The sequence below is a fragment of the Felis catus genome, chromosome B2 (genome assembly GCF_018350175.1).
Source record: "Felis catus isolate Fca126 chromosome B2, F.catus_Fca126_mat1.0, whole genome shotgun sequence".
Classification (NCBI taxonomy): Eukaryota; Metazoa; Chordata; class Mammalia; order Carnivora; family Felidae; genus Felis; species Felis catus.
The window spans coordinates 63,537,861-63,557,754 of NC_058372.1; the positions used below are offsets into that span (position 1 = coordinate 63,537,861).

The 19,894-nt window shown below is 34.6% G+C and overlaps 1 protein-coding gene across 9 annotated transcripts in view; it reads left to right on the forward strand.

Moving 5' to 3' along the window:
• Window positions 1–19,894, forward strand: part of FAM135A (family with sequence similarity 135 member A) — a 120,834-nt gene that overhangs the window by 75,425 nt on the left and 25,515 nt on the right. The gene's annotated exons all lie outside the window — the stretch shown is intronic.

The window sequence follows — 19,894 nt, forward strand, 5'->3', positions numbered from 1 at the left end:
ATTCCATATGCCTCACCCACACCCACCCTTCTACTCTGCATCTGGTTCCCTTTGTGCGCTGCTGAAGGCAGTGACAAAAGTAAACTTTGGCAGATCTGTAGCTGCAGGCCAGGAAGAGACCGTAAATGAGCTGTGGCATCACATTTGAGAAATAAAAGATAGGCAGTCGGCACTCAGCCTGATATGTTGCAGGAAGGAGAGAAGGAATACAATATTAAAAAGTTTGCCAAAGAGGGAGCAAGAAATATAGAGCAGGTATATCCATAGAAAATCTGAGAAAACCTCAGAATCCCTGTCAAGACTGAGGAAATATTTCTGCCCCGAAGACAGTAAATACTGGAGGAGGTGACTGCTACTTCAAATGTTAAGGTAGAAATGCAAAACTCCAAGGAACATGAAACAGGGGAAAATGACATCACCAAAGGATCATAATCCTCCAGTAACGGAACCCAAAAACAGGGAGATCAGAAATTTACCCAATAAAGAATTCAAAGTAGCCATTTTAAGGAAACTCAGCTACAAGAAAACACAGAAAGATAATTCAACAAGATTAAGAAAGCCGTGCACAAAATGAGAAGATTAACAAAGAGATAGAAATCATTAAAAAAAAAAATCAAAAGCAAATTCTGGAGCTGAAGAATTTGGTGAATGAAATGATAAATGCAATAGAGAGCATTCACGACAGAATGAGCCAAACAGAAAAAAAGAATCTGTGATAAAAGATAGGAACTTGAAATTCCAGTCAGAGGAGAGCAAAAAAAAAAAGAATGAAAAAGAGTGAAGAAAGGCTTCCTGATCTATGAGATACCAGCAAAAGTAATAATTTGTAATTATTCAAGCTCCAGAAGAAAAAGAGAGGGAGAAGGGAACAGAAAGCCTATTTGAAGAAATAATTACTGAGAGTGCTCCAAACATGGGAAGACATTTGGATATCCAAGTACATAAAGCTCATAGGTCACCACCAAACCAGCTAAATCTAGGGAGATCCCCTCCAACACACTATAATAAAACTGTCAAAAATCAAAATCAAAGAGATAATATTGAAAGTTGCAAGAAAAGAGAAGATTGTAATCTACAATCAGTGGATTTGTTAGGAAAAACAAAGACTGGAAGAAGAGAGCTACAAAACAGCCAGAAAACAACTAATGAAATGGCATTAATTAATCCTTACATATCAGTACTCTAAATGTAAATGGATTGAATTCTCCAATCAAAAGTCATAGAGTGGCTGAGTAGACAAAAAAAGAACCAACTATATGCTGCCTACGAGAGACTCACTTCAGCTTTAAGGACACACATGGACTCAAAGTGAAGCAATGGAGAAAGACATTCAATGCAAGCAGAAACCTAAGAATAAGGATAGCTATACTTGTTTTTTTAAGGTTAGTTGTACTTATATCACACAAAATAGACTTTAAGTCAAAATGATAATAAGAGACGGGCAACTAGGTGGCTCAGTCGATTGAGCATCCAACTTTGGCTCAGGTCATGATCTCCCGGTTCATGGGTTGGAGCTCCACGTCGGGCTCTGTGCTGACAGCTCAGAGCCTGGAGCCTGCTTCACATTCTGTGTCTCCCTCTTTCCCTGCCGCTGCCCTGCTCGCACTTGTCTCTGTCTCTGTCTCTCAAAAAGTGAATCAACGTTAATAATTTTTTTTAAAAAACAATGAAAATGAGATAAAGAAGGTCATTATATAATGATAAAGAGGTCAGTTCTTCAAGAAGATCTAACCATTTTAAGTATATATGCACGCAGCATTGGAGCACCTAAATATACTAAGCAGATACTAACAGATCTGAAGGGAGAAATAGAAAACAATACAGTAATAGTAGGGGACTTCATTACCCCACTTTCAACAATGGATAGATCATCCAGATAGAAAATCAATGAGGAAACATTGGGCTTGAACCATACTTCAGACCAAATGTACCTAACAAATATACATAAAATACTTGATCCAACAGCAGCAGAATACACTTTTTTCTCAGGTGTACATAGAAGATTCTTAGCAAATTTTAAAAGATTGAAATCATACCAAGTATCTTTAAATCACAACAGTGTGAAACTAGAAATCAATTAACAGAAGGAACTCTGGAAAAATCACAAATATGTGGATGTAAAACAGCACTCCTAAATAACCAATGGGCCAAAAATCTCAAATAAATAACCTAAATTTACATATCAGGGAACTAGAAAAAGAACAAACTTAAGCCCAAAGTTAGCAGAAGGAAAGAATTAACAAAGATTATAACAGAAATAAGACCAAAAAACAATAGGAAAAATCAACAAAACTAAGAACAAGTTTTGTTTGTTTGTTTGTTTGGAAAAGATAAGCTCAACACTTTTAGCTAGACTGAGAAAATAATTTATAATATAAAATGAAAGAAGATAGAGTGCAACTGATAACCACAGAAATACAAAGGATTATGAACAATTATAAACCAACAAATTGGATGAGTAAAGAGATTGAATCATTAACCAACAATTACTCATCAAAGAGAAGTCTAGGAAAAGATGGCTTCACTAGTGAATTCTACCAAATATGTAAAGGATTAAAGCTAATCTTTCTCAAATTCTTCCCAAAAAAATCAAAAAAGAACACTTCCAAACTTTTTTTACAATGCCAACATTAGCCTAATACTAAAGCCAGATAAAGAGAATACAAGAGAAGTAAACAACAATCCAATATCCTTGATGAATGTAGATGCAAAAATTCTTAACATAATATTAGCAAACTGAACTGAACAGATTAAAAGGATCATACACCATGATCACATGGGATTTATCCCTGGGATGCAAGGATGCTTCAGTACACACAAGTAAATAAATGTGATATACCACATTAATAGAATGAAAGATTAAAATTACATGATCCTCTCAATAGATGCAGAAAAAGTATGTGGCAAAATACAATATTCTTTTATGATAAAAACTCTCAACTAGATATAGAAGGAATGTACCTCAACATAATAGTAATATGACAAGCCCACAGCTAACATCATACCCAAGGGTAAAAAGTTGAAACCTTTTCCTTTACTATCATGAACAGGACAAGGGTGCACATTTTCATCACTGCTATTCAACAAAGTACTGGAAGTCCTCATTAAGCAATTAGACAATAAAAAGCAATAAAAGACATCCAAATCAGAATGGAAGAAGTAGGGGTGCTTCGGTGGCTTTGTCATTTCAGCTTCTGACTCTTGATTTTAGCTCAGGTCATGATCTCGTGGTTCGTGAGATTGAGCCCCACATCTGACTTTGCACTGACATCAATGTGGAGCCTGCTTGGGAGTCCCTCTCTCCTTCTCTCTCTCTTTCTGCCCCTCCCCCACTCACGCTCTCTCTCAAACATTTTTAAAAAAAGGAAGTAAAATTGCTTCTGGTTGCAGATGATATGATTTTATATATTAAAAAATGCTTATGACTTCATCAAAAAACTGTTGGTATTAATCAACAAATTCAGTAAAGTTTTGGGATACAAAATCAATATATAAAACTTAGTTACATTCTGTACACTAACAGTGAAATACTTGAAAAAGAAATAAAGAGAAGAGTCCCATTCACAATAGCATCAAAAATAAGAAAATACTTAGGAATAAATTTAACCAGAAGCTATAAGATCTGTTACTGAAAACTACAAGACTTTGATGAAAGAAAATGACAGAAACACAAATGGAAAGATATTCCATGTTCATTGATCAGAATTAATATGGTTAAATATCCATCTATAGTTTCAGTTCAATCCTTATCGAAATTCCAAGAGTATTTTTCACGGAAATAGAAAATCACAGTTCTAAAATTTATATGGAACCACAAAAGACCCTAAATAACCAAAGCAAGACTGTGAAAGAAGAGCAAAGCTGAAGGCTTCACATTTCCTGATTTCAGACTATATTACAAAGCTGTAATAATCAAAACAGCATGGTACTGGCATAAAAATAGGCAAATAGACAAATGGAACCAAATCAAGAGCTAGAAACAAACTTTTGCATATATGGCCAACTTATATTTGACAAAAGAGCCAGCTATACTCAATGGGGAATGGTGTCTTCAATAAGAGGTGCTGGGAAAAACGAGTAACCACATGTAGAAGAATGAAATTGGACCCCTACCTAAAACCATTCACAAAAATTAGCTCAAAATGGACTAAAGACTTCAGCCTAACACCTGAGACTATAAAACCCCTAGAGGAAAACAGGGAAAAAGCTCCCTGACATTGGTTTTGGCAGTGATATTTTGGATTTGACACCAAAAGCAAAGGCATAGGTAAATAAGTGGGACTACATCAAACTAAGAAGCTTCTACACAGCAATGGAAACCGTCAGTAAAATGAAAAGGCAACTTAGTTAATCGAGAAAATATTTGCAAGTCATGTATATGATGAGCTTAATATTTAAAATATATGAAGAACTCCCGCAACTCAATTAAAAAAGAAACTGATTAAAAAATGCACAGAGGCACTGAAGAGCCATTTATACAGACATGCAAATAACCAATGGGTACATGAAAAGATGCTGAGTGTCACTGATCATTAGGAAAGTGCAAATCAAAATCGCAATGAGTCATCACCTCATACTTGTTAGAATGGCTGTTATAAAAAGTCAAGAGATACAAGTGTTAGCAAGGATCTGATAAAAAGGGAACCCTTGTGCACTGTTGGTGTGTATGTAAATTGGTGCAGACACTATGGCAAAACAGTGTGGAAGTTTCTTAAAGTCTTAAAAATAGAACTACCATATGGACTAGCAATATCACTTCCAGGTACATATCCAACGGAAAAGAAAACAGGATCTCAAAGAGATACCTGCACTCCCATGTTTATTGCAGCATTATTCATAATAGCCAAGACATGGAAATAACCTAAGTGTCCGTAAATGGATGACTGGATAAAGAAGATGTGGTATATTTAGGTTTCCCATACTATCACTTTGCTTTTGTGAAAGACCTCCACTAGTTACCTGTTTTTGCTAACCAGAAGAAATACCAAGAAGATTGTTGGTTTTATGAAATGGTTTTATGACCATTTATGAAATTGTCATTGCTTTCTTACTTTATGCCAATTCAGCTTAAGAAAGGTTTCATAGTCGGGGGGTGCCTGGGTGGCTCAGTCGGTTAAGCATCTGACTTCACCTCAGGTCATGATCTTACGGTTTGTGAGAGTTCCAGCCCCACATCGGGCTCTGTGCTGACAGCTCAGAGCCTGGAACCTGCTTCAGATTCTGTGTCTCCCTCTTTCTCTGCCCCTCCCCCATATGTTATCATTCTCTCTCTCTCTCTCTCTCTCTCTCTCTCTCTCTCTCTCTCTCTCTCTCTCTCTTTGTCTCTGTCTCTGTCTCTCAAAAGTAAATGTTAAAAAAATTTTTTTAAAAACTCAAAGTTTTCACTGGAATCCTCTGTTTTTAGATAGTGGGAGAAACCTGTATATACAATGGAATATTATTCAATTATTAGAAAGGACATCCTTCCATTTGCAACAACACAGATGGACCTTGAGGGCATTACACTAAGAGAAACAAGTCAGGGAAAACCAAGTACTGTATGATATCACTTACATGTAGATTCTAAAAAAGCTGAACTCATAGAAACATAATAGAATGGTGATTACCAGCGGTGGAAGGGTGGTGTGAAATAGGGAGCTACTGTTCAAAGGGTGCAGACTTCCACTTATAAGATAAATAATTTCTGGGGATCTAATTTATATCATGGTGTTTTAGTTAACAGTACTGTACTGTATACCTGAAAGTTGGGAAGAGAATGGATCCTAAATGTTCTTACCACAAAAAAGATATGGTAATTATGTGACACGATGGATGTATTAGCTAAGGTGGTAATCATCTTGCAGTATATAAGTGCATCAAATCAATACCTTGTACTCCTTAAACATGTATGTTGCATGTGGTATGTCAGATATACCTGAGTCAGTATAGCTGAGAAAAAAGGTTAAAGGTATTTAATATCAAGTGAAAGATGTCTTTGTCATTTTAAACTGAGAAATGGAATTATCAAGGAAGATAACTTATAAAAAGCAAAAAAACAAATCGAAAATCAACAAATTATAATGAAGTTTCTATGTGTCAAGAACTATAAAGAATCTGAGATCTGTAAAGGACTTACAAGCACATAAGGTAACCTGTAACCTAGCATACATTTATTGATGCATAGGGGTCCCACATTTGCAGTACATGTCCCATTTTGTAATGGACATGGGCATGCATGCTATTTACTCCAAAGGGAATCTTTATCTACCAAGGCTGTGAGCAAATCTGCTCTTTGCTCCTGAGGAAGACGTATCTCTGTCTTCCTAGGCTATTCTCAATACAAACATCCTTGAAAAGATAGTCTGTAACAAGGACAGTCAATGTTTCTGCTCACAAGACTTAGAAATGTAAGAGACCCTGAAGAATTGTCTTTCAACAGTTTTTGGAGAACTTACTTTCACCAGTTTATTTCCTCAACAGTTTCACTGATCTTTATTGCTAGTGCTTCCAAAGATGCCTCTTGTGTTACAGTGCTTCCCATTATACCGTCAGAGATGCCATATTTAATGTGTATTGTAGCTTGTGCATAGAACTGTTAAGTCCAGTGTTGAGATCAACATATGCCATTTACAGGTTTGGAGAGCCATGTTGTGTGCTTTGTACTTTGTCCTAGCATTGCAGACTTGTATTCTGCCCTGAACAAGCTCTTGTTAGGGCTGCTGAAGTAAGACAGAATAACAGTTGATCTGGCATTCTTTCAGGGACAACTTGAATAAATCTTTACTTCTGTCCTACTAAATAGATACCTTGAGTTGACAGATAAAATACAGAGTACCTGATTAAATTTTAATTTAGGTAAGCAATGAATAACTTTTAGTATAACTTTTAGTATGCAGTGTTTGGGAAATACTTACACTAAAAAAATTATTTGTATTTCAATGTCCTGTTTTGTAGAATTGCCAGATATAGCAAATAAAAATGTAGGATGCCTAGTTACATCTGAATTTTGGGTAAGCAACAAATAATTTTTCAATTTAAGTATGTCTGGTGCAGCCCTATCAAATAGGATACCAAAGCGGATTTAACCTTGTTTTATATATTTTTGGATTAATGAAGTATGTCTTATGGAGGTTCAGAAAATGGGAAAGAATTCCTTGGTCAAGAAGAAAATAATTTTGAGCTTAGTAATCTTGTGTGGAAGCAGAACATGTGGTAAACATGGCTTTACTCAATATGCACTGATATTTATGATCCTAACCTAAAGCAAAGAAATCCAAGTTGATGTAATGTTTTTGCTGTTTGATTACTTAATATTCTTTGCTATTACTCATTTAAACTCTTCATTTTACGAGCCTTTCCTTAGACTGTAAATGAAAATAATTTGCTTTATAAGCCTTCGTAAAATAGTATTTCAAAGTATACAATTGTCAGAATTAGGGAAGTTTTAAGAATTTTCATTGATCTCTGTATATTTCTCTGAATTTGTTAAAGTTTATTTATTTTGGGAGAGAGGGAGAGAGCGTGCATACACATGTGAGCAAGCGTGAACAGGGGAGGATCAGAGAGAGAGAGAGGGAGAGAGAGAAGCCCAAGCAGGCTCCACTTTGGGCTCTCCACTGTAGAGCCCAAAGCAGGGCTTGATCTCAGGAACCATGAGGTCATGCATGACTTGAGCTGAAGTCAAGAGTTGGACACTTAACCAACATGAGCCACCCAGGCGCCCCTCCTGTCAATTTTAGTGTGAACCTAAAACTGCTCTAAAAAAGTAGTCTTTAAAATAATATTTTTTAAAGAAATCTTCATTGGACATCCTCATATGCAAATTTCTGTGCCCTGTTTGTCATCTATGTTTTATTCAGAGTTGTGCCCACCTTTGCTCCCATAACCCTATTTTCTTTGAGTAACATCTCTTCTACCTTGTAGTTGCATATTTAGTGATTCTCCCATAACCAATGACTAGAAGCCAAAGGATTCATCTTAAAATTGGAGAGAGAAAGAGCTATTCTTTCTTTCTGGTTAGATAGAATACATTGTTGTGCTCTTAGAAATGTAAAGTTTGGGTTGTTGTTTTTTTTTTTTTTTTTTTCTCCGTAGAATGTTCAGGACCATAATAATTTATTCATGTATTTTTACTTAACAAAGTATGTATAACAATTATTATCTTCCAGGCATGAGTTGCCTTACAAATGTTAACTAATTTAATCAAAATGCCATAAATACTTTATGATACTCATTTTACAAAAGAATTTAGAAAAATGAAATAACTTGGCCAAAGTCACACAGCTTGTACATGATAGAGAGGAGATGCAAACCCTTGCAGTAGATGCAGATCTGATATTTTTATGTTTCATCTGTTTCCCGTGCGCTTTTAAAATATCAAAAATGAGGTAAATTAAGACTTCAAACAAAATAGTCCAGACTTGTAACTTTGGAATACCATTCATTCTGATGCTGGTGTGCTATGCTATTCATATTTTAAAAATAAAAAGAAACACAGTCTCAAACATAATTTTCAGTGATCACTTTCTAATGCAAAATATGATTTTGTATTTTTTTCCCAGTTGATGTAAAGAGAAAGTGCCATTTGCATTTATTCCCTGGGATTATAAAAAATCCTGTGGAACACTAAACATACCACAGATGATATAATAGCTAGAAAATCAAAACATCATTTATTGACAGCACCACAAAAAGAGAATAGTCAAAAGCATAGGTTATACGTAATGTAATGGCTATAGGTAACTCTTGTCTGAGACGGAATTTTTGAAGAGATGGGTTTAGATTAGTTTAGTTTTCTTTTTTTACATAAAATTTACATAACCATGTCACATGTACAATTTAGTAGCATTTAATACATTCACAATATTGTACAACCATCACCTCTGCCTGATTACAATACAGTTTCAACACCCCAAAAGGAAACCCCATACCCATTAAACAGTCCCTCCGCATTTCCTCCTCCCCCCGTTCTCTAGCGAACACTAGTCTGATTTATTCATTCTGGATGTTTCATATAAAGGTAATCATGCAATATGAGACTTTTGTGTTTGGTTTCTTTCGCTTCATTCATTCATGTTGTAGCATATATCAGTCCTACATTCCCTTTGTTTTTTAATTTTATTTAAATCCAAGTTAGTTAATAGTGTAATAATGGTTTCAGGAGTAGAATTTAGTGATTCATCACTTACATAAAATACCCAGTGCTCATCCCAACAAGTGCCCTCCTTAATGTCCATCCCCCAACTAACCCATCTCCCCACCTAACACCCCTCCAGCAACCCTCAGTTTGTTCTCTGTGTTTAAGAGTCTCTTATGGTTTGCATTCCTCTCTGTTTTTCTCTTATTTTCCCTTCCCTTCCCCTATGTTCATCTGTTTTGTTTCTTAAATTCCACATATGAGTGAAATCATATGATATTTATCTTTCTCTGACTGACTTATTTCACTTAGCTTAATACCTTCCAGTTCCATCCACGTTGTTGCAAATGGCAAGATTTCCTTCTTTTTGAAAAGAGTAATATTATTTCTCCGAGTAATATTCCATTGTATATGTATACTAATCTTCGTTATTTATTCATCATTCAGTAAACATTTGGGCTCTTTTCATAATTGGGCTATTGTTGATAGTGCTGCTACCTTTGCTTTCCATGTCTGGGGCTCGGCTCTTTTAAATCTTGAGTAGGGCAAGATTTGTTATTTTTATTGTGGCCAACCTACTGGTTTGCACAGTGGTATTTCATTGTGGCTTTGATTGGCATTTCACTAATGACTAATGATACTGAGTATCTTTTTGTGTGCTTGTTGGCCATTTGTATATTTGAGAAATGTGTATTCAAAGAAGTGTGTATTCAAAGTCCTTTGCCCATTTTTTAATTGGTTGCCTTTTGTTAATTGAGTTTCAGGAGTTCTTTATATATTCTGGAAACTAGACCATTATCAGACATATTATTTTCAAATATTTTCTTCTATTCATGGATTGCCTTTTTTACTCTCTTGATAGTATCCCTTTATACACAGGGCATCAGGACAGGAAAAAAAGTCCTAAACTAATTTTTTTAATAAAAGGGTCTTATAAATTAAAGCCAATATATTCAGCAGTTATTTTCATAGTAAAATTTTTAAACAATATAACTTAACCCTTTTTTTAATTGAAAGAAAGTGTTATCGTTATGAGTCCTACCAATAAAATTTTCTTGGAATCATTCATTTATTACATACAGTTGGAGAAAATCCACATAGCAAGGGAAAAATGGGTTTTTTAATTTAAATTTCCTTAATGTATATATCTATGTTACAGTTAGATTTTCATGCCTAATATCTATGTATGTATGTCTGTGTATATATGTATGAATATATGTCTGTGTGTATGTATATATACATAACATATATAGTCCTCATAGTTCTGTGCTTATTAGCACAGAAACTTTACATTCAAGAGATCTAAATTTTATAAATACTAATACAAGCTTCTTGAATTATCATTGGTAACATATTTTTTAAAACCAGGCATAAAATATAATCTCTGCCTCTTCTGTTTAACCACTTAACTGGAGAAAAACATGAAAAGGAATTAATTTTATTATCTCTAATCAATATTGTCACATATGCTTTTAATGTAAGGTGAGGTTCCCCTCTCCCAAAGAAAGGTATCCTGTAAAAAAAGAAAGATTTACTTTCTATTTAAGCCCTTATAAACATGTTATTGAGTGCTCTCTCAACTTTATTTTGAACATAAAGTAAGAGAAAAAATTTATTGTCTTCAATATAAAAGGATATAAAGTCAGAGATTAAGGTTGTATGAAACATGGTGGCAAGTGAAAGATAGAGTTTCTTAAATGACTTTAAAGAGCATTCCAAAACAAAATGCTCAGGGAATAGATCACTAAAGTTCTTATCACTATTTAGAGACTGTTCAGAGAAGGCATGTTAGCTTAAAACACCTTAGGCCATGACAGTGTTTTAAATGATTTTACAGGCTACCTGATAAGATCAGTAAAAAAGGGAGTCAAAGATATGTACACATATTAGTCATTATTGCTGGGATTGAACTTTACCCTGGCAAGTGTTGAATATCAGTTTAAACAAACTTTGTAAAGATTTTCTAAAAACCAACACAAAATAATATTATAGTGATCACAAATTTATGAAACTATGAAACTAATGAAAAAAAATTTAGTATTACACAAATGACTTGGGATAAAATTTCCTATGAAGGCATTATTATACATTGATCCAAAAGGGGCTATATCTCAAAACACTTGGACAAAAGTGAGGATTATGATTGCGTTGAACTCAGTGTTCTTGAGAACTTAAAGGTTCTAGAGAGGTAAGAGTTATATGATCTAGGAGACTCAGCAACTCATGTTTGCCATTGATTGAAGTGACAGAGGCCAGTAGACCAACTCTCAGTGTCAGTGAAACACAATAGATTGTATAAACTACACATCCAACAGATAGATGAGGATATGAGAAGAGTAGAACATGGATTTTATTGTGACAGTCTACCACGTGTTAGAATATATGTATTACATCAAATAGTGAGGGTTTATTTTTATTTTATTGAAGTCAAGTTTAAACCAGTGAAATGCACAAATTTCAAGTGTATGATCAAATGAGTTTTGACAAATCTGTTCACCCCATGTCACTAACACACCAGTCAATATATAGGACATTTCTGTTACTTCAGGAAATTACCTTGTGCTGCTTTTCATTTTGTTCCCACATCCCATAAGCAATCCCTCTTCTGATTTCTATAACCACAGTTTAATTTTATCTACACTTAAAGACCTATAGATTCAGTAATACAATATGTACTCTTTCTGCATCTGACTTGCTTCACCCATTTTTAGATTGATTCATGCTGTGTGTATATCAGTAGTTCATTCTTTTTGTTGTTGTTGTTGCTGAGCAGTATTCAATATCTGTTGTCCTATTATTTGTTTTCATTTTTTGGCTATTATGAATAAAGAAACTAACAATTCTTTTTGTGAACGTAGGTTTTTATTTCAGTTATATAAATATATAGGAATGGAATTGTGTGATCTTAGAGTAGATTTATCTTTAACTTTATGAAAACTGCTAATCATTTTTTCCAAAACAGCCATACAGTTTTAAACTCCACCATCAATATATGAGAGTTCCAGTTGCTCATATCCTTGCATTATTTGGTATTTTCAGTCTTTGATTTTAGCCACAACAATAGGTGTGAAGTAGTATTTCAGTATGGTTTTATTTTGCATTTCTCTGATGACTAATAATAATGAGATTTTTTATTTTGAATTCAGTTTTGTATAGTGTTAAATTAGGTTGTTTTTTATTGTTTACCTATTTAGGAGTATTTATATATTCTTGTTATAAGTACATTGTCAAATATATGTATTAAAATTTTTTCTTTAGTCTGGGGCTTGTATTTTCATTTTGTTGATAGTGCATGTAGATGAAAATACTTGTTTAAACCCAGTCTCTCTCTTTTTTTTTTCTTTTGGTTTTGGTGATTTTTGTGCCCTAAGAAATTTTTGCCTATCCCAAGGTCATGAAAATACTATCCTTTGTTTGCCTCTAGGTGTATTAGAAATACATCTTTTACATTAAAGTCCATTGTCTGTCTTGAATTAACTTTTGAACGTGATTTAAGGTAGAGCTCAACATCCATTTTCTCTCTCTTTTTTTTTTTTTTTTAAGTAGGCTCCATGCCCCATGTGAGGCTTGAACTCAGAACGTCATGACTGAGAGTTGCATGCTCTACCAATTGATGCCCCAAGATCCATTTTTTTTTAGTCTATTCAGTTGTTCCAGCACCATTTAAAAAAATTTTATTCTGGAGGTGTAGTTGACATACAGTGTTATATTAGTTTCAGGTGTACAACATAGTGACTTGACAATTCTATACATTACTCACTGCTCAACATTGATCAGTGTAGTCGCCATCTGTCACCATATACTGTTATTACAATATTATTGACTACATTCCCTATGACATACTTTTCAACTCCATGTCTTAATTTATTTTATAACTGGAAGTTTGTGCCTCTTAATCCCCTTCACCTATTTAGTTCATCCCTTGAACCCCATCCTCTCTGGCCACTACCAATTCTCTGTATTGATGAGTCTGTTTATGTTTTTTTTTGTTTTGTTTTGTCTTTTAGATCCCACAGTAAGTGCAATCATATGGTATTTGTCTTTCTCTGACTTACTTCATGGCATAATACTCTCTAGGTCCATCCATGTTGTTGCAAGTGGCAAGGTTTCATTCTTTTTATGGCTAAGTAGTATTTCATTATATATATATATCCCACATCTTCTTTACTCATTTACCTGTGGATGGATGCTTTAACTGCTTCCATATCTTGGCTAATGTAAATAATGCTGCAATAAACATAGGGGTGAATATATATTTTTAAATTATTGTTTTCATTTTCTTTGGGTAAATTCCACTACCCAGTAGTGGTTATACTAATTTCCACAGTGGTTGTACCAACTTAAATTTCTACCATCAGTATACAAGGGTTATCTTTTCTTCATATCCTCTCCAATACTTGGCTTTTAGATACTAGCTATTTGGATTGGTGTGAGGTAGTAGTTCATTGTGGTTTTCATTGGCATTTCCCTAATGATTAGTGATGGTGAGTATCTTTTCATGTGTCTCTTGGCCATCTGTATATTTTCTTTGGAAAAATGTCTGTTCAGGTCCTCTGCACATTTTTAATTGCATTATTTGGGTTTTTGTGTGTTTTAAATTGTGTAGGTTCTTTGTATTTTTGGATATTAACCCTTTATTAGATATATTATTTGCAAATATCTTTTTCGATTTAATAGGTTGCCTTTTTGTTTCATTGATGGTTTCCTTCACTGTGCAAAAGTTTTTTAGTTTGATGTAGTCCCAAAAGTTTAATTTTGCTTTTGTTTCCCTTGCTTAAGGAGACATATCCATAAATGTGTTGCTAAGGCCAATGTCCCAAGAGATTACTGCCTGTATTTTTAAGAGTTTCATGGTTTCAGTTCTCACATTTAGGACTTTATTTTACCTTTGTGTTTGTTGTAAGCACATGGCCCAAATTTATCTTCTTGCATGTAGCTGTCCAGTTTTCCCAGCACCATTTATTAAAGAGAGTGTTTTTTTCCCATTGTATATTCTTGCCTCTTTTGTCATAGATTGGCAGTATAAGATTGGGTTTATTTCTGGGCTCTCTATCCTATTCTGTTGATCTGTGTGTCTATTTTTATACCAGTGCCATACAGTTTCAACTACTCTAGGTTTGTAGCATATCTTGAAATCTGGGATTGTGGTATCCGCAGTTTTGTTCTTTCTTAACATTGCTTTGGCTATTGGGGATCTGTTTTGGTTCCATACAAATTTAGGATGTTTGTTTTAGTTCTGTGGAAAAAACTGTTGCTATTTTAATAGGAATTGCATTGAATCTATCAATTGCTCTCAGTAGTATGGACATTTTAACAATATTACTTCTTCCCATCCATGAGCATGGAATAGCTTTCCATCTGTTTGTATTTTCTTCAGTTTCTTTCATCAGTTACTATAGTTTTCAGAGTACAAGTCTTTGATCTCTTGGTTAAATTTATTCCTAGGTATTTTATCCTTCTTGGCGCAATTGTACATTCTAACCTTATACCAAGAGGAACTAGAAAAAGAAATCCAGAGATAGTAAAAGTAGAAATAATAGAGTGAAAATAAATTGAGACTAAAAAGTAATAGAAAAGACCAATGAAATTGCGAGCTGGTTCTTTGAAAAAATAAAATTAATAAACCTTTAGCTAGACTCATAAAGAAAAAAGGACTCAAGTAAATAAAATCAGAAATGAAACAGGAGAAATAACAACCGATACCATAGAAATACAAAGGATTATAACAGAACTATGAAAAACTATATGCCAACAAATTGGACAACCTAAAAGAAATGGGTAAATTCTTAGAATTTTCCATAACTGAATCAAGAAGAAATAGAAAATTTGAACAGATCCATCAGTAGTAATGAAATTGAATCAGTAATTAAAAAACTCCCAACAAATAAAAGTCCAGGCTTCACAGGAATTCTACCACAAATCTAACACAGAGTTAATACCTAATTTTCTCCAACTATTCCAGAAAATAAAAGAACTTCCAGACTCCTTCTGTGAGGCCAGTATTAATCTGATACCAAAACCAAAGACACTATAAAGAAAGAAAACTAAAGGCCAGTATTCCTAAAGAACATACTTGCAAAAATCCTCAGCAAAATATTAGCAAACCAAATTTAACAATACACTAACAGTATCAGTCACTGCTGTCCCTGGGATTTATTCCAGGGATGCAAGAATGGTTCAATATTCATAAGTCAATCAGTGTGATATATCACTTTAACAAGACAGAGGATAAAAACCAAATAATCTTAACAGACATAGAAAAAGCATTTAACAAAATATAACATCCATGCATGATGAAAACTCTCAACAAAGTGGGTTAGAGAGAACATACCTTAACATAATAAAGGTGACATATTAAAAAAAAAACACAGCTAATATCATACTGAGTAGTGAAAAACTGAAAGCTTTTCCTCTATGATCAGGAACAAGACAAGGATATCAACTCTCCCCATTTTTATTAAACATCATACAGGAAGTCCTGGCCATAACTATCAGACAAGAAAAGGAAATAAAAGGCATTCAAAGTGGTAGTGAAGAAGTAAATCTGTCACTATTTGCCAATGACATAATAATATGTAAAGAAAACTCTAGGGTCCCCTCAGCGGCTCAGTCAGTTGAGCGTCCAACTTTGGCTCAGGTCGTGATCTCATGGTTTATGGGTTTGAGCCCCGCGTTGGGCTCTGTGCTGACAGCTCCGAGCCTGGAGTCTGCTTCGGATTCTGTGTCTTCCTCTCTCTGTCTCTCCCTCGCTCACACTCTGTCTCTCAGAAGTGAATAGATGTAAAAAAAAAAAAAAAAAAAAAAAAAATTTTTTTTAAAGAAAACTCTAAAGAGTTTTTCTACCAAAAACTATTATAAGTAATAAATGAATTCAGTAAAATCACAGGAGACAAAAATTAATATAGAGAAATCTATTGCATCTCCATACACTAATAGCAAAATAGCAGAAAGAGAAATTAAGAAAACAATTCCATTTACAATTCTAGCACCATTATTTGAAAAGCCCTTCTGTCTGTCTGTTTGTTTGTTTGTTTGTTTGTTTGGGGGAGAGCGCAAGCAGGGGAGGGGCAGAGAGAGGGAGACAGAGGATCTGAGGCCAGCTCTGCACTGACAGGCTGACAGCAGCCTCAATGCGAGGCTCCAACTCAGGAACCAAAAGATCATGACCTAAGCTGAAGTCAGTCACTCAACGAGCTGGTTCCCCGAAAAGACTTTCTTTTATTGAATTGCCTTAGCATCTTTGTTGAGACTCAGTTGACTGATAAGTTGAATCTATTTCTTGGCCTTCTTTTCTGTTTCATTGATCTCTTATATATCTTTATATGAATACCACCCTAACTTGATTGTCTTGTAGTTGTACATTCTCCAATTTTGTTTTTCTTCTCTTTCAGATTGTTCTCTTTCAGATCCCTTGCATTTTTATGTAAATTTAAAATCAGCTGGTAAATTTTTATTTACCTTGCTCAGATTTTGGTTTACATTGTGCTCAAGGGTTTAATACACCGGTGTTTCATGCTATTAAAAATGTCTAGAGGCGCCTGGGTGGCTCACGGTTAAGTGTCCGACTTCAACTCAGGTCATGATCTCACAGTTTGTGGGTTCGAGCCCCACATCTGGCTCTGTGCTGGAGCCTGCTTCTAATTCTGTGTCTCCCTGTCTCTCTGCCCCTCCCCCACTCACACTCCATCTCTCTCTCTCTCTGTCACTCTCTCTTTCAAAAAATAAACATTAAAAATGAATGAATGAATGAATGAATGAATACAATGAAAATGTTTGTATGTTAGATCCTCCATTAAAGGGTTCCAAATTATATTAATTTTAATTTATTTTGTCTGCTTTTTATGGGAATGTTGTAGGTTTATGTGTTATGCTTTTAAAGCAGGGCCTTTTTGTTTCAGTATCAAGCTCTCATAACTGCCTAGTATACTTATGTACATTTATGTATATTCTGTTCTCCTTTTTCCTTTGTCTCATTTGCTTTTTTCATATGCTGTGGATTGAAAAGTAAATAACTTGGGGCGCCTGGGTGGCTCAGCCAGTTAAGTGACTGACTCTTGGTTTCAGTTCAGGTCATGATATCATGGTTCATGGGTTCGAGCCCTGCATCAGGCTCTGCACTGACTGCACAGAGCCTGCTTGGGATTCATTCTCTCTCTCTCTCTCTCTCTCTCTCTCTCTCTCTCTCTCTCTCTCTCTCCCCCCCTCCCTGCCCCCCTTTACCTCTCCCCTGCTCGCTCTCTCTCAAAATAAATCAATATTTAAAAAAAAAAAAGTACATAAACCAGTTAAGTTATATCTGGTAGTGACCATAAATCAGCATTGTGCATAAAGGGATCTTTAAAGTATCCTACTATGAGTACAGTCTTAAGAATTTGGGGCACCTGGGTGGCTCAGTTGGTTGAGCATCTGACTTCAGCTCAGGTCATGATCTCACGTTTCATGGGTTTGGGCCCCGCATTGGGCTCTGTGCTGACAGCTTAGAGCCTGGAGCCTGCTTCGGATTCTGTGTCTCCCTCTCTCTCTGCCCCTCCCCACTTGTGCTCTATGTGTCTCTCAAAGGTGGATAAATGTTAAAAAAAAAAAAACAACAATTAAAGAATTTTTGTTTAGTAAACATGTGTGAGGTGACTGTTTTCTTCAAGGTAACATAGGTAATATGATCTATCTGATATTTAAATCCTGCAATCCTGCATTCAAGATTCAAATATTACCTGGATAGGCATGTATAAAATTATCATAAATATATTATTAATGTATTATAATTATGTTAATAATACATGTTATTTATTATAAGTACTATAATAAATACTATGATTTTATATGCTAGTCATTTTATACAAATGCTATTTGTAATATATTATTATACTATAATAAATTTGTTATAAATTTATGCTGTAATAAATATTACTTAGCAATTTAAGCAGCATGTTAGAGTGAACACCAATACATTAACACTTAGTTCTGTAAAACATTGATAAATACCCATTTTGAATGTTGAGAAGCTTTTTTTTTTAACATCCTAGCTGTTTGCTAAATTTTAAATAGTTGATATTGCCAACTAAGTGAATTTTTTTAAATTAGGGTACATACACAAAATTTGTGTTACAAGCATATATACCAAAGTAGTAAATATATATTACTTATCCTAGGTTTGAATTTGTAAATTTAATATTTTTCTATGTATGTCTTTTGCCCCAAATTAAGTAGTGCTGCCATCAGGTGGCAGTCATACCTTAGTTCTAGCCACACAGTACATTGAATAGGGTTATTTATTACACATTGCCATAGCACAAAGTTATGGCAGGGGAAAATTAGATAAAGAATTTTGTGTGGGTACATGGAGGGAAGGAAAGGCTTTCTCTTAATAGGGAGTCTTTGTGTAGAAGGGAAGAGATAAGTGGTTTGAAGCAAAGATCTGGAATTTCTTAAATCTTTATTTGAATCCCATATTTATCAATGAGTAGCTATGTTATCTTGGCCAAGTAATTCCCTCTTTGTCCCTGTTTCCTCACTTATTAAATGAAGACATACTCACTTCATAGGGTTTTTTATGGTTTAAATAACAGAATGAAAATGAAATGCGTAGCATGGAGCCTGGTAGGTAGAATGCTATCAAGAAATGAGTAATTATTGTCAGATCAGAGCAGATAAGGAGAGAAGGAAAACCAACCAGCCAGTTTTGTAGGCCCAGCAACAACTGCAGGAATCCAGATGGCTTCAAGCTGCATTTCTTCACATTTTACAACCCTCAGGGGAAAACATCTCTCATAGATAGACAGGCAGGCTGAACCCTTTCTTCATCTTTCCCTTAGTGTTGGAGAGAAAGAAGAGACAATTGGACAGTATCTGAAAGTAAAAACACAAACCACATTCTTCTTACAGATGCCTCACATCCATCTCTCCTTAACTCCCTCCCTGACTTCTTCCTCTAAAGACCCAGTCTCATCTACTTACGGAAGCAAGTTTAGTAAGTCAGAAATTTAGCTGGCTAAGTGTTGATGACAAGTAAAATATATCTCCATTTTACTTTATGTTGAAAACCAAAGAACCTTAAATCATATTCCCTTTTAGAAAAGAATCTTAGCTATAATATAATCTCAGGATGTATTGTAATTTGTCTCTCTTCCCTGTACCTTCCAAACAAAACATCTTTTCCATCTCTTTACTATTGCTTCATATTCCTCTGATAGCTGATAGAGCCTTTTCTTGAACAATTAGAAATGAAAGGGTCTAAATACAACAATGATGAAGGAAGTATTCAGCTAGATTCGACCAACATTTGCCAAGTACTTCTAAAACATACCAAGATAAATGTTTGGAGGTAACCAAGATCATCAAAAAAAAAAAAACAAAAAAACACACACAAAAAAGATCATCAAAACATAGTTCATACTCTAAAGAACACTACACATTGGTAGCAGAGACAATTCATGTATACTAAGTATTTTAAGGAAAAATATGATAAATGTTATAATGGCAGTTATAATAGCTTTTATTTATATACACTTACCAGACCACAAACTGCTGTCACATGTTACCTTGTTTATTCTTCACAATAACCTAAAATGTAGAACAGGGTATTAGGAGAAATTTGAAAATGAGTCATCTGAAGCTCAAAGGTGAAATGTCCTGGAGTCACAATGCCAGTAAGTTGGTCAGTTAGTTCAGCTGGCTATTGTTCAGCATATACTTGCATAATTGGCATATAGTATGGTGTAAGTGCTGGTTGATTCTTTGATTCTTTTTTCCATGTGTTGGACACTGTTCTTGGTACTGGGA